Below are 12,205 nucleotides of genomic sequence, written 5' to 3' on the forward strand. Positions count from 1 at the left end.
AAATATAAAGATATGGGAAAGTGATCGAATTTTTGTATGGTAGTTTGTGAATATAAATTAAGTGGTGCAGCTGAATCTATACGTTGCTTTATACATCTGTTTAATTTGTTGTTTGTAGCATTAGGAAGCGACATTCCAAGGAAGGGGGTGTGTACCAGGCTCCAAGAGAGTCCAGGCAAGAGAGAGGAGGAACCTTGAGGCTGGCCATGCAACTCCAGTGCTGGGCTGTCTAACCAGAGATTTGTAAGTTTTTATGTAAGGAAAAATATAAATTGGAAATGCTATTGATAAGTGGCGCAGCCAATTGTGTATGTGCTTAATGTGTGTGTCTGTTTGTTTGTGTTGGTTGTAGCATCAGGAGGCAGGAAGGGACCTTCCAGAGAAGCAGGTGAATACCAGGCTCCAGAAAAATCCAGACGGGAGAGAGGAACCTTTAGACTGGCCAGGGGCCTCTGGCACTGGGCTGTCTAATCAGAGCGTCAGATTCTGGTAAGTTGTATTGTACAAATTAAACATCTTGATTAAACTTGACTTGAATTAACATTTGCTTAGCATGACGTTACTCTGAATGATGTTAGTTAGCCTGAAATGTTCAGACAGTCACACACATGCACACACACTTGAATTCCAGCTATAAATTTCATAGGTAGGAAAACTTTCAACCATCTCACACATTCTGAAATTTGTGGTTGTAAAGAACAAATTTCATCTATACAGTGATGTGGCCTTGTTAACAGGGGAAAGATGTCTGTCTAAATTAAACCAGATAAAATCTTACACAAATTAAGGTCTGGATAGTGTGGCATTTGTGTGTTCAGTGTAGTGTACTTTACCAGCCCTTGGCAGGTGATCTTTAAACACATCTTCTCCATCTAACTATCTCCTTCATTTATTTCAGAAAGATACTCTCCACTGAAGTCCTTCCAACATCCCACTGATCGACACACCCATCACCAAACGAAGCTCTGTGGTCTGTGGCCTCCCCTGGCCCCTTGCCCCATCGTTAGAGGTATTGTTCAACCTTTCCTGGGAATTTTTTTTTTTTTTTAAAGGGACAACGAGGAGTCTCATATTAATGTGGATGAATCTACGTTACCACTTGTTAATGGGTCAATTTTCAATAAATATGTTGTTTTGTCTTTATAGTAATTTTGATATTATTTAGTGGTCGGCTCGCCCAGCATTTCCTACTTTCGGTTTCGCAAACACTGCCTGGCGGGTCATGGGAATAACGCTGTCGAATCACCAAGAATTTCACCGTGCGCGCGTAAGCTCATGGGAAATGTAGTCTGAAAACACTTTGCTTTCCAAAACTCCTAATTGTCCCTTTAAGTTAGTACATGGCATAAAATTTGATTCAGTCTTTAACTCTTTGAAAAGTGTTTATGTTTCAAACATCTGTAAGCACTTTGTACTTTCATATTGTATGAATTGTATTGTTGTATTGAATTAATTGTACTGAAATACTACAACTGTTGTTAGTGAAACTATGAATTTCATACTTGAATTTGATACTGTTTTGATTTTTTTTTTAAAGTTTATGTATTGCAAAATTTGTACTGTTTTTGTGTGTATGTTTTTAAATAAAGAATTTGAATTTACTGCATATCACTGTAAATATTTTTTATTTTACAGTAATCTACAGGCCACTGCAGTTCAATAATATACATCAATATTTTCAGTAATACATTTCTTACTGTAAAACGGTATAACAGTAAGGATAATTTACTGGCAGCACCGTTGCCTGCTTAATACTGTAGTTTTCATTTACAATAACATATTGGCAGCACCGTTGCCTGCTTTATACTGTAGTTTTCATTTACAGTAACATATTGTAGTTTTTGTTTACAGTAACATATTGGCAGCACCGTTGCCTGCTTTATACTGTAGTTTTCATTTACAGTAACATATTGTAGTTTTTGTTTACAGTAACATATTGGCAGCACCGTTGCCTGCTTTATACTGTAGTTTTCATTTACAGTAACATATTGTAGTTTTTGTTTACAGTAACATACTGGCAGCACCGTTGCCTGCTTCATACTGTATTAGCTGTTTACAGTAACTACTGTAACAGTCGTTTACAATAATAAGCAGGCAACGGTGCTGCCAGTATGTTATTGTAAAACAGCAGGAAAAAGGCTAACAGTGTAGGTAAATTTCTTAACGGGCCGGCAGGACCGAGAATTAAGTCGGTCCGCGCCGGTTCGGGACGCCGGGTTCGGGACGCCGGGTCCGGGACGCGGTAAACTGTGTCTGGTCATTTAATCTGTCAGGGTCCGAGGTACAGTGGAAAACAATGAACATGATCCTGATCATGATTTCATAGCTCAAAAATAAACTTTTTGACAACCCAGATATAAATAGACTCAAAACAAGGAAGCCGTTAGGCTACTTTCTTTTCCTCTTTTTTTATTTGTTTACACTCGACCTAATAAGTGAGCCGGTGCGGCAAAAGGACGGCGGGCGCTGCGATGTCAGCTTTCCGGGCTGGGATAAACAGTTATCAGATGTATCTACCTAGTAACTTTGACAAAAATGAACATTAAATATGTTGCCTTACCAGCTGTTGTCAGCGGAGAAAAACTCCGTACTCCGTCGCCCGTTATCTCCTCGTCGTCCTCTCTGCTGTCTTCATCATCGTCGTCGTCATCTATTTCTGATCCAGTTTCATTATTATTAATGTTAAAAATCTGGTCCAGTGCCTCCTCGCCTGAAAATCTTTTCGGGACCGGCATTTTACAGTTCCTCTTGGTCCTGTCTGCCGGCGGATCAGCTGGGTGACAGCTTCCTGACGTTGTTGTTGTTGTTGTTGCGCTGTCAGTTAAAGTATCGTCAAAGCCCGCGAAAATAGATACATTCAGAGCGCTCGCTCTGGATACATCCTGTATTGTTTCCAGAAGCTTCTTCTTCACTTGATTTTCATATAGGCTAGCTAGTCCAGCACCATTTCACAAGGTGCACAGCAAGCCCTGCTATCATATGGCACTGTAAACACGGATTGCCGGAAATTTCCGTCATTGGCAGTAAACCGTTCGATCGCGAATGACGGAATTTCTCGTCAATGGCGGTTAAAGAGTTAAGGTCAAGACAGAGCTGATCAGACAGACACATGATCATCTTTCTATAAGCACTGATATGGAGGAGCTGTAACCACATTAGGTTACCTGTGTGTGTGTGTGTGTGTGTGTGTGTGTGTGTGTGTGTGTGTGTGTGTGTGTGTGTGTGTGTGTGTGTGTCACATGAAGTTACCTGTGTGTGTTAGAGTGTGGGAGAGGAGTGCGCGCTTCCGCGCGCATTTGTATGTTACCTGTGTGTTTTGATGTGTGTGTAACTGTAATCACATGAAGCTGGCTCTAGAGTCTGTGTGTGTGTGTGTGACTGACTTGACACATAGTTAGTTAGTAGCTGCATCCTGTGTCAGTCTGATTTAGCTGTGTCTCTGTTTATAAACATTTAAACGAGCGCCAGGTGGATTGTTTATGAAGTTAACAAGCTCTGGCCTGGTTACCACAGCAACTCCAGGTGGTTACCATGGCGATAGGGGCCCCCGCAGGCTGAGACAGACAGAAACGTGGAGAAAAATAGCCATTTTCTGCCTCTGCATCGGTCTCACATTTAGGCTTAGCATGACAAAACGGTAACTCCTATCAGAACAAAACACAGATCAACGTTGCTCTAAGGACTTACTGAAAATTTTGGTACGATTTGGTGTTTCTACAGTAAATATTTTGGCGACGCTGGCAGTTTTAAAACATCAGGCCGTTCTGCTTCTCTCAGAAAATATTTGTATTGGAGTCTATGAGGAGCAGAGACAGACGTGGCCGCACTTAGAGGCTCAGAGTTTAAATTCTGTAAGTCTCTCTGATATTTTGAGCAGATGATGAGTGACAGGACAAGTTTGTCTTACAAATTCTGAAAAAATTATGTGTGTAGAGTGTAAATTGTGGCCGGGCCGAGTTTGGAAAGAGAAAAAATCTGGAGTTTTTCTGGCATCTCTCCCACTCTAACCGATGATGTCACGCGCTCTGACACGAACATTCCGTCCAATACACACCCATTATAATCTCATAATTTCTCCAAAAATGATCATGGTCATTGAACAGGGATTGATCAAAAACTATATGACCTATCAAAACGTGGAGTAATACGCCAATACACAAGACTTGTGTCTACTGTTTAAAGTTTAAATGGAGTCTCTAGGTGAAAGTATGCCTGAGCAGTAGACGTTTGTTAAACTCCAATGATTGGTCTTTTTCGCTCTTTTTTTTCCGCCCGTCCCATTGACTTACATGCAAAAATTTTGCGCAGTTTTTCGCGACTTACGTCGCGAAAAATTCGTACACTGTTGAGAAAAGTAATAGCCCACCGATCCCGATCAAGCCGCACGTTTTGATATATAATATGTCCTGCAACTCTTCGAGTTGCAGGACTAGTTGCGAATCGAAAGTCGTCCGGAAGATGAAGAAAGAAAACTAGAAAAAGATAGCATTTCCTGCAGAAAATGCGTGTGAATGCTGAAAGCAGCTGAACGCTATTGCTGAAGCAATGCTGAATGAGCTGAAGAAATTGTTGAATCAATGCTAAATTAGTTGACGAAACTGCTAAAGCAATGTTGAAAAGACTAATGCTAGAGTAGAGTAGAGAGTAGAGGAATACTTTATTCATCCCTAGGAGGGAAAAAGCTGAAACATATAACTTGTAGTGTGAGATGAATGCCTTTTTAAAGGTAAAAAGCAGTAGAAATGCTAAAGGGAGAAGAAAACATGTAAATTCTGCATGTTTAAATGTAATGGTTAAATAGTTGAAATCTGTAGCTAACCTGACAGGAAGGACAACTGATGAACCAGCACTAACATAGCTGAAGCAATGGCTGAGAATATATTTAAAAGTAGAAGATGTGAGACTTTGTATGAAATGGCTGGAAATTACTTGAATTGTCAAAGAAGAGTTTGAAAAATTCCTGAATTTGGAAAAAAGTTAATGCCTACTGAAATACATTGTAAACTGACAGCAGAAGAACATTGTTGAAGAATATAGATCGAGCATTAGCTGAGGAGTAGAACATGTAAACAGCGGGTTTAATGGTGTGAAATGGTTGAGAAGAGCCTCAGTAGTTTAGGATACGTGTAAAACAATGTGTTCAACATGACCAAAATGGGGAAATGTGTATTTTCAGTTTAAATAGCTAAAGAACAAAATTAACAGCAACGAGTCCATTAACTACAACAGGAAGATAGAGAGGTACATACAAAACAGTCAGACAACTGTAGGAAAAGTGTGTGTGTGTGTGTGTGTGTGTGTGTGTGTGTGTGTGTGTGTGTGTGTGTGTGTGTGTGTGTGTGTGTGTGTGTGTGTGTGTGTGTGTGTGTGTGTGTGTGTGTGTGTGTGTGTGTGTGTGTGTGTGGAAGATATACAAAAAGTTCTGACCTGACAACTGTATGAAATGTGTGTGTGTTTGTTGTGTGTGTCTGTTTGTGTATGGTTAGTGTGTGTCCATTTGTGTGTGTGTTTGTTGTGTGTGCATGTGTGTCTGTTTGTGTGTAATTGTGTAAATTGTGTATGTGTTTGGTAAGTGGTTGTATGTTTGTTGGGTGTGTGTTTGTGTGTGTGTGGTAGTTAGTGTGTGTCCATTTGTGTGTGTTGGATGTGTGTGTATGGTGAGTGTGTGTCCATTTGTGTGTGTGTGTGTGTATGGTGTGTGTGTGTAGTAGTTAGTGTGTGTCCATTTGTGTGTGTGTGTTGGATGTGTATGCATGGTGAGTGTGTGTGTGTGTGTGTTGGATGTGTGTGTATGGTGAGTGTGTGTCCATTTATGTGTGTGTGTGTGTGTCCATTTGTGTGTGTTGGATGTGTGTGGGTGGGTGTGTGTGTGTGGTAGTTAGTGTGTGTCCATTTGTGTGTGTGTGTGTGTGTATGACCGACAGACAGTCAGACAGAGAGAATGTGTGCGTTGCCATGGTGACGTTGCCATGGTGAGGTTACCATGGTGAGGTTGCCATGTTGAGGTTACCATGTAACTGTTGGCTGGTGCCTTTAAGGTATGGTGGCAGCTTTAACCATAGGCTTTAACTGCTCTGTGACACCCTCAAACAGATCTAATGTACGACAAATCTGTACTTAGTACGAGCAAAAGGTTTACATTTTCCGAACCATAAGACCTTGCTGAACGCGTCCGTGTCACTTTAGTGTTTCTAGAGTAAAAATTGTTGATTGTGTCGCAGGTTGGAAACTTTGGGACGTTCAGAAAATCAGTGCCTACTTTTGAATGGGAGTCAATGAGAGGAGAGAGGGAACTGGCCGCACTCGGAGGCTCCCAGTTTAAATTGTGTTCGTCTCTCTGGTTTTTTGAGCACATGAAGAGATCAAGGATGAGCTTGTCTACAAACGTGGCCGAAATTATGTGTGTAGAGTGTAATCTGTGGCCGTGCTGACAGCATAGAGAGAAAAATGTGAGAGGATTTTTAGACCCTCTGTCACTCTACCAACTGCCAACGTCCGAACATTCCGTCCCATTGACTTTCATGTTAAATCTGAATTTTGTCAGAAATTTTAATGATTTTAAAACTATACATATATCTGAAACTGTTGAAGATATCAATAAGCTGAGATATAGCTGAATAGTTGAAAGGTTTGTGAACAGTTTAAAAGTTGAATGAAGTCTGTAGCTGAAAGTATGCTGAAGCTATTAGAGGCTGAATGAAGCAGAAGATTTGAAGAGTTTGAAGACTGTTTCAATGTATTCCTATGGGAGAAAAATTGCAGAAAAAGTCAAATATTTTAAAAAGTATAAATAGTTGAAAAGATAAAAATCATAGCCTAAATGTCCTGAAAAAGCCGCACGTTTTGATGTATGAATTGTTAAAATGGCACAAAGTATGAAGGACTAGTTAAACAGCGAAAAACGGCAGAAGAACCCAGAATAATAATAAGAATAAAGATTTGAATAACAATACTGTGAATGCTTCCAGCATTCACACCAATAATAACTAGGAAAAAATCCACACAATAACAGTAGTGCCCGGGCTTCGCCCGGGCACTGGTCCCTGCAGCTATTTCATAGCTGTTGGGACCAGTGCCCGGTGCGATTGCCCGTGGCCCTAATAAGAAAAAATCCACACAATAACAGTAGTGCCCGGGCACTGGTCCCTGCAGCTATTTCATAGCTGTTGGGACCAGTGCCCGGTGCGATTGCCCGTGGCCCTAATAAGAAAAAATCCACACAATAACAGTAGTGCCCGGGCTTCGCCCGGGCACTGGTCCCTGCAGCTATTTCATAGCTGTAGGGATCAGTGCCCGGTGCGATTGCCCGTGGCCCTAACTAGAAAAAACATTTCCAAGAATGGAAATGGTGTGAATGCTGAAAGCAATGCTGAATGAGCTGAAGAAATTGTTGAAACAATGCTGAATGAGCTGAAGAAAGAAAGAAAGAAAGAAAGAAAGAAAGAAAGAAAGAAAGAAAGAAAGAAAGAAAGAAAGAAAGAAAGAAAGAAAGAAAGAAAGAAAATGGAAGGAGGGAGAAGAAGAGGAGGAGGAGGAAGAGGGAGAAGAAGAGGAGGAGAAATAGGGAGGAAGGAGGGAGAAGAAGAGAAGGAGGAGGAAGAGGGAGAGAAAGAAGGCAGAAGGAGGGAGAAGAAGAGGAGGAGGGAGAGGAGGAGGAAGAGAAAGGTGGAAGGAGGGAGAAGAAGAGGAGGAGGGAGAAGAGGAGGGAGGAAGGAAGGAAAAGAAGAGGAGGAGGAGGGAGAGGAGGAGGAAGAGGGAGAGAAAGAAGGCGGAAGGAGGGAGAAGAAGAGGAGGAGGAAGGAGGGAGAAGAAGAGGAGGAGGAGGGAGAGGAGGAGGAACAGGGAGGAATGAGGGAGAAGAAGAGGAGGAGGAGGGAGAGGAGGAGAAAGAGGGATAGGGAGAGGAGGAGGGAGAAGAATAGGAGGAGGAAGGAGAGGAGGAGGAAGAGGGAGGAAGGAGGGAGAAGAAGAGGAGGAGGAGGGAGAAGAAGAGGAGGAGGAGGGAGAGAAAGAAGGCGGAAGGAGGGAGAAGAAGAGGAGGAAGAGGAGGGAGGAAGGAGAAGAAGAGGAGGAGGAGGGAGAGGAGGAGGAAGAGGGAGAGAAAGGTGGAAGGAGGGAGAAGAAGAGGAGGACGAGGAAGAGGGAGAGGAGGAGGGAGAAGAAGAGGAGGAGAAATAGGGAGGAAGGAGGGAGAAGAAGAGAAGGAGGAGGAAGAGGGAGAGAAAGAAGGCAGAAGGAGGGAGAAGAAGAGGAGGAGGGAGAGGAGGAGGAAGAGGAAGAGAAAGGTGGAAGGAGGGAGAAGAAGAGGAGGAGGGAGAAGAGGAGGGAGGAAGGAAGGAAAAGAAGAGGAGGAGGAGGGAGAGGAGGAGGAAGAGGGAGAGAAAGAAGGCGGAAGGAGGGAGAAGAAGAGGAGGAGTAGGGAGAGGAGGAGAACGAGGGAGAAAGGGGGGAGAAGAAGAGGAGGAGGAGGGAGAGGAGGAGGAAGAGGGAGGAATGAGGGAGAAGAAGAGGAGGAGGAGGGAGAGGAGGAGGAAGAGGGATAGGGAGAGGAGGAGGGAGAAGAATAGGAGGAGGAAGGAGAGGAGGAGGAAGAGGGAGGAAGGAGGGAGAAGAAGAGGAGGAGGAGGGAGAGAAAGAAGGCGGAAGGAGGGAGAAGAAGAGGAGGAGGAGGAGGGAGGAAGGAGAAGAAGAGGAGGGAGAGGAGGAGGAAGAGGGAGGAAGGAGGGAGAAGAAGAGGAGGAGGAAGAAGAAGAGGAGGAGGAGGGAGAGAAAGAAGGCGGAAGGAGGGAGAAGAAGAGGAGGAGGGAGGAAGGAAGGAGAAGAAGAGGAGGAAGAGGGAGAGGAGGAGGAGGGAGGAAGGAAGAAGAAGAAGAGGAGGAGGAAGAGGGAGAGAAAGAAGGCGGAAGGAGGGAGAAGAAGAGGAGGAGGAGGGAGGGAGGAAGGACAAGAAGAGGAGGAGGGAGAGGAGGAGGGAGAAGAAGAAGAGGAGGAGGAGGGAGAGAAAGAAGGCGGAAGGAGGGAGAAGAAGAGGAGGAGGAGGGAGGGAGGAAGGACAAGAAGAGGAGGAGGGAGAGGAGGAGGGAGAAGAAGAAGAGGAGGAGGAGGGAGAGAAAGAAGGCGGAAGGAGGGAGAAGAAGAGGAGGGAGAAGAAGAGGAGGAGGAGGAGAGAGGAGGGAGAAGAAGAGGAGGAGGGAGGAAGGAGGGAGAAGAAGAGGAGGAGGAGGAAGAGGGAGAGAAAGAAGGCAGAAGGATGGAGAAGAAGAGGAGTGAGAGGAGGAGGGAGGAAGGAGGGAGAAAAAGAGGAGGAGGAGGAAAGTGAACTTGGTGGAGACATGAAATGATGTGGTAATGGTTTAATTCAACCAGTTAGTCTTTCTAAAAAATATGTTGATGTTCATCTGGCCTCTAAAAAATAGAGGAGGACCAACCTCCTCTGACTCTATGGACCAGCACATAGCCAGCACAATACAAGTACAATAGTTGATCACCACAAAACCCCTCCATGTGCTAATGATCTGATTGAATACACCTGTGTGGCAGCCTGCACCATGGTGACTAACTGCTTACCTTTTACTGGGTGGCACTGTGTGTGTGTGTGTGTGTGTGCGTGTGCGTGTGTGTGTGTGTGTGTGTGTGTGTGTGTGACAGACTTGATGGCCACCTGCACAACAGAGCAGGAGCAGAACAGTCAGTTTTGAGCTCGGCGCAGCTCTCCTAATGACAGCCAAAAAACAGAGAACCGTACCTCTTATCAGAATGTGGTAGAGACTATCTGGGCAAGGAGACCTTCCTGAGCACATTGATGTGCATTAAATGTTTGTAGGGCAAATACTTTTCTCAGGGTCGCAAGGTAGAAAAGGGGGGCATTTCTGTTTTTCTAAAAAAATCAGCTCCTACTTTTATATTGAAGTGGATGAGCCACTGGAGCGGGTCTAGCTGCACAATTAGGCTCATAGAGACAATTCTGTAAGTCTGTCTGCTGTTTTGAGCACATCAAATGAGACACGACAAGTGTGGCTACAAACCGGTGAGGAAATCATGTGTCTAGAGTTTAATTTGTGGCCGTGCTGGCAATTTATCCAGAAAAAATCCTGAATGTTTTTTTGATCCCTCTCACTGTAACGATGTCACTCACTCTGACCCAACCCCATACACACTCATTGAAAAGTGTGAAATTTGTCAGAAATCCTCATGTGCTTTTAAAGGATTTATCTCAAAAACGGTACAAGCTATGAAAAAGTTGTAAATACAGGATGAATACATTAGAAGTTTGTCTACAGCTCAGAATTTGAATGAAGTCTCTAGCTGAAAGTATGTGGACGCTTTAAAGGCTGAAAGAAGTAAGAAGATTTGAAGAGTTTCAAGACTGTTCCAATGCATTCTCTATGGGGAAAAAAAAATCAGAAATAGTTGAATATTGCAAAAAGTATGAATAGTTGAAAAGAGAAAAGACATAGCACACCTGTCCCGAAAACGCTGAACATTTTGATGTGAGAATTGTTGAAATAGCACAAAGTATGAAGGACTAGTTAAGTGTCAAAAGTATAAAGAAAATGGCCGAACAGAAGAACAATACTAGGAAAAAATCCACACAATAACAGTAGTGCCCGGGCAAAGTGCCTGGTCCCTGCAGCTATTTCATAGCTGTTGAGACCAGTGCCCGGTGCGACTGCCCGTGGCCCTAACCAAATAGATCAATGAATTAGAACTTAAACAATAAGACAGTAACACTGAAAGTTGCAAAACTGCAAAAGATAACATTTATGCTCGTTTAAAACAGAGATAACACTAACTTAAAGCAGAAGTAAGGTCGCTTTCACACTAGCCTCGTTTTGTCCGGACTTTAGGACTTTTCAGTTTGGTCCGAACCAAAATTTCAGGTGTGAACACTCCCCCGGACCACGGTCCGGACTTTTGTCGGACCAAACAAGCGGACCATGGTCCCCCAAAAAAGTCAGGACTCGGTCCGGTTCGAAGTGAACCATGGTCCGGTTCGCTTCAGGTGAGAACGCAATCGGACTTTTAATAGGACCAAATACAGGAAGCAAACCGAAACAGCAGTGTTTCCCATAATAAATTGCGTCAACCACAAATATATTTTTCGGCTTTTGGCTCGACCAACGCAATATCATTTCATTCATTCATGTCCGCATAGCGCTCTTTCTCCGTTATTGCCGTTCACACACACACACACACACACACACACACACACACACACAGAGAGAGAGCGAGAGAGAGAGGTGCATGCAGGACAGCAGGGTGCGGTGAAAGCCTGCCACAGAGAACTGTCAAAGCTGCTGCTCCCCATTGTTGATGAATAGGAAAAAAATGACAGAAAGTGATTTTCCCTCACAAATTTTCTGACCAATAGCTGAACGACCTGTAGACCACGTGTCATTTGTTTACAAAAAAGGTACGTTTTGACAAGGGACAGTGTGAACACAGACCGGACCAAAACTTAATTGCAACAATGTATCATTTCTTCCCTCTGGTCCGGACCGTGGTTCAGACTTTCAGGTGTGAAAGCGACCTAAGTGGTCCGGTCGTTTTCGCTAATGCTGCGTTCCAGGCAGGCTTTTGAAATCGTAAATTACAGCTTCAAGTCACAACTTACGACTTTGTAGCGTTCCAGGCAACCCACTCGTGTTTTTCCGACCTGTTTTACCGGTGAAAGTCACTATAACGGCCACTCGTAACTTCCGACCGGTGAACTCGTACCAGATCGAACTGGTACGACTTCACAGGTCGGAAAAATACGAGTTTCCTTGAACGCACCATAACAGTCCTCGTCCCTACGTCGCCACATTCACGGCGTCCCTTGGCTGCACACATAGCCCTGCATGCCGTTCTCTCTCCTCATTGGATAAAAACTGTAGGATACGATAAATGTTTTCTCCTCGACTCAGAGCAGAGCAGAGGGACTGACAGACCCGTGTTTCAGACCAAACACTCTATGTAAGTGATTGCTGTCGGAAGATATAACTATTTAAGACTTAGATTAACACAAATATATCACTTACTTCTGCTTTAAACTCACAGACACACTGTCACAAAGCATGCTGGGAAACCCCTACATCTAACCTCCCCAGCACGCTACATTATTATTAGTCTGAGTAGAGTTTTTGTTTTTCCAGGACGTGGCAGTGCCCTCTTTTACCTCTGATGTGTTTTTGTTACATGATGGACGTGTGTGAGTCACAACAGG

Source organism: Trachurus trachurus (genome assembly GCF_905171665.1).
Source record: "Trachurus trachurus genome assembly, chromosome: 13".
Taxonomy (NCBI): Eukaryota; Metazoa; Chordata; class Actinopteri; order Carangiformes; family Carangidae; genus Trachurus; species Trachurus trachurus.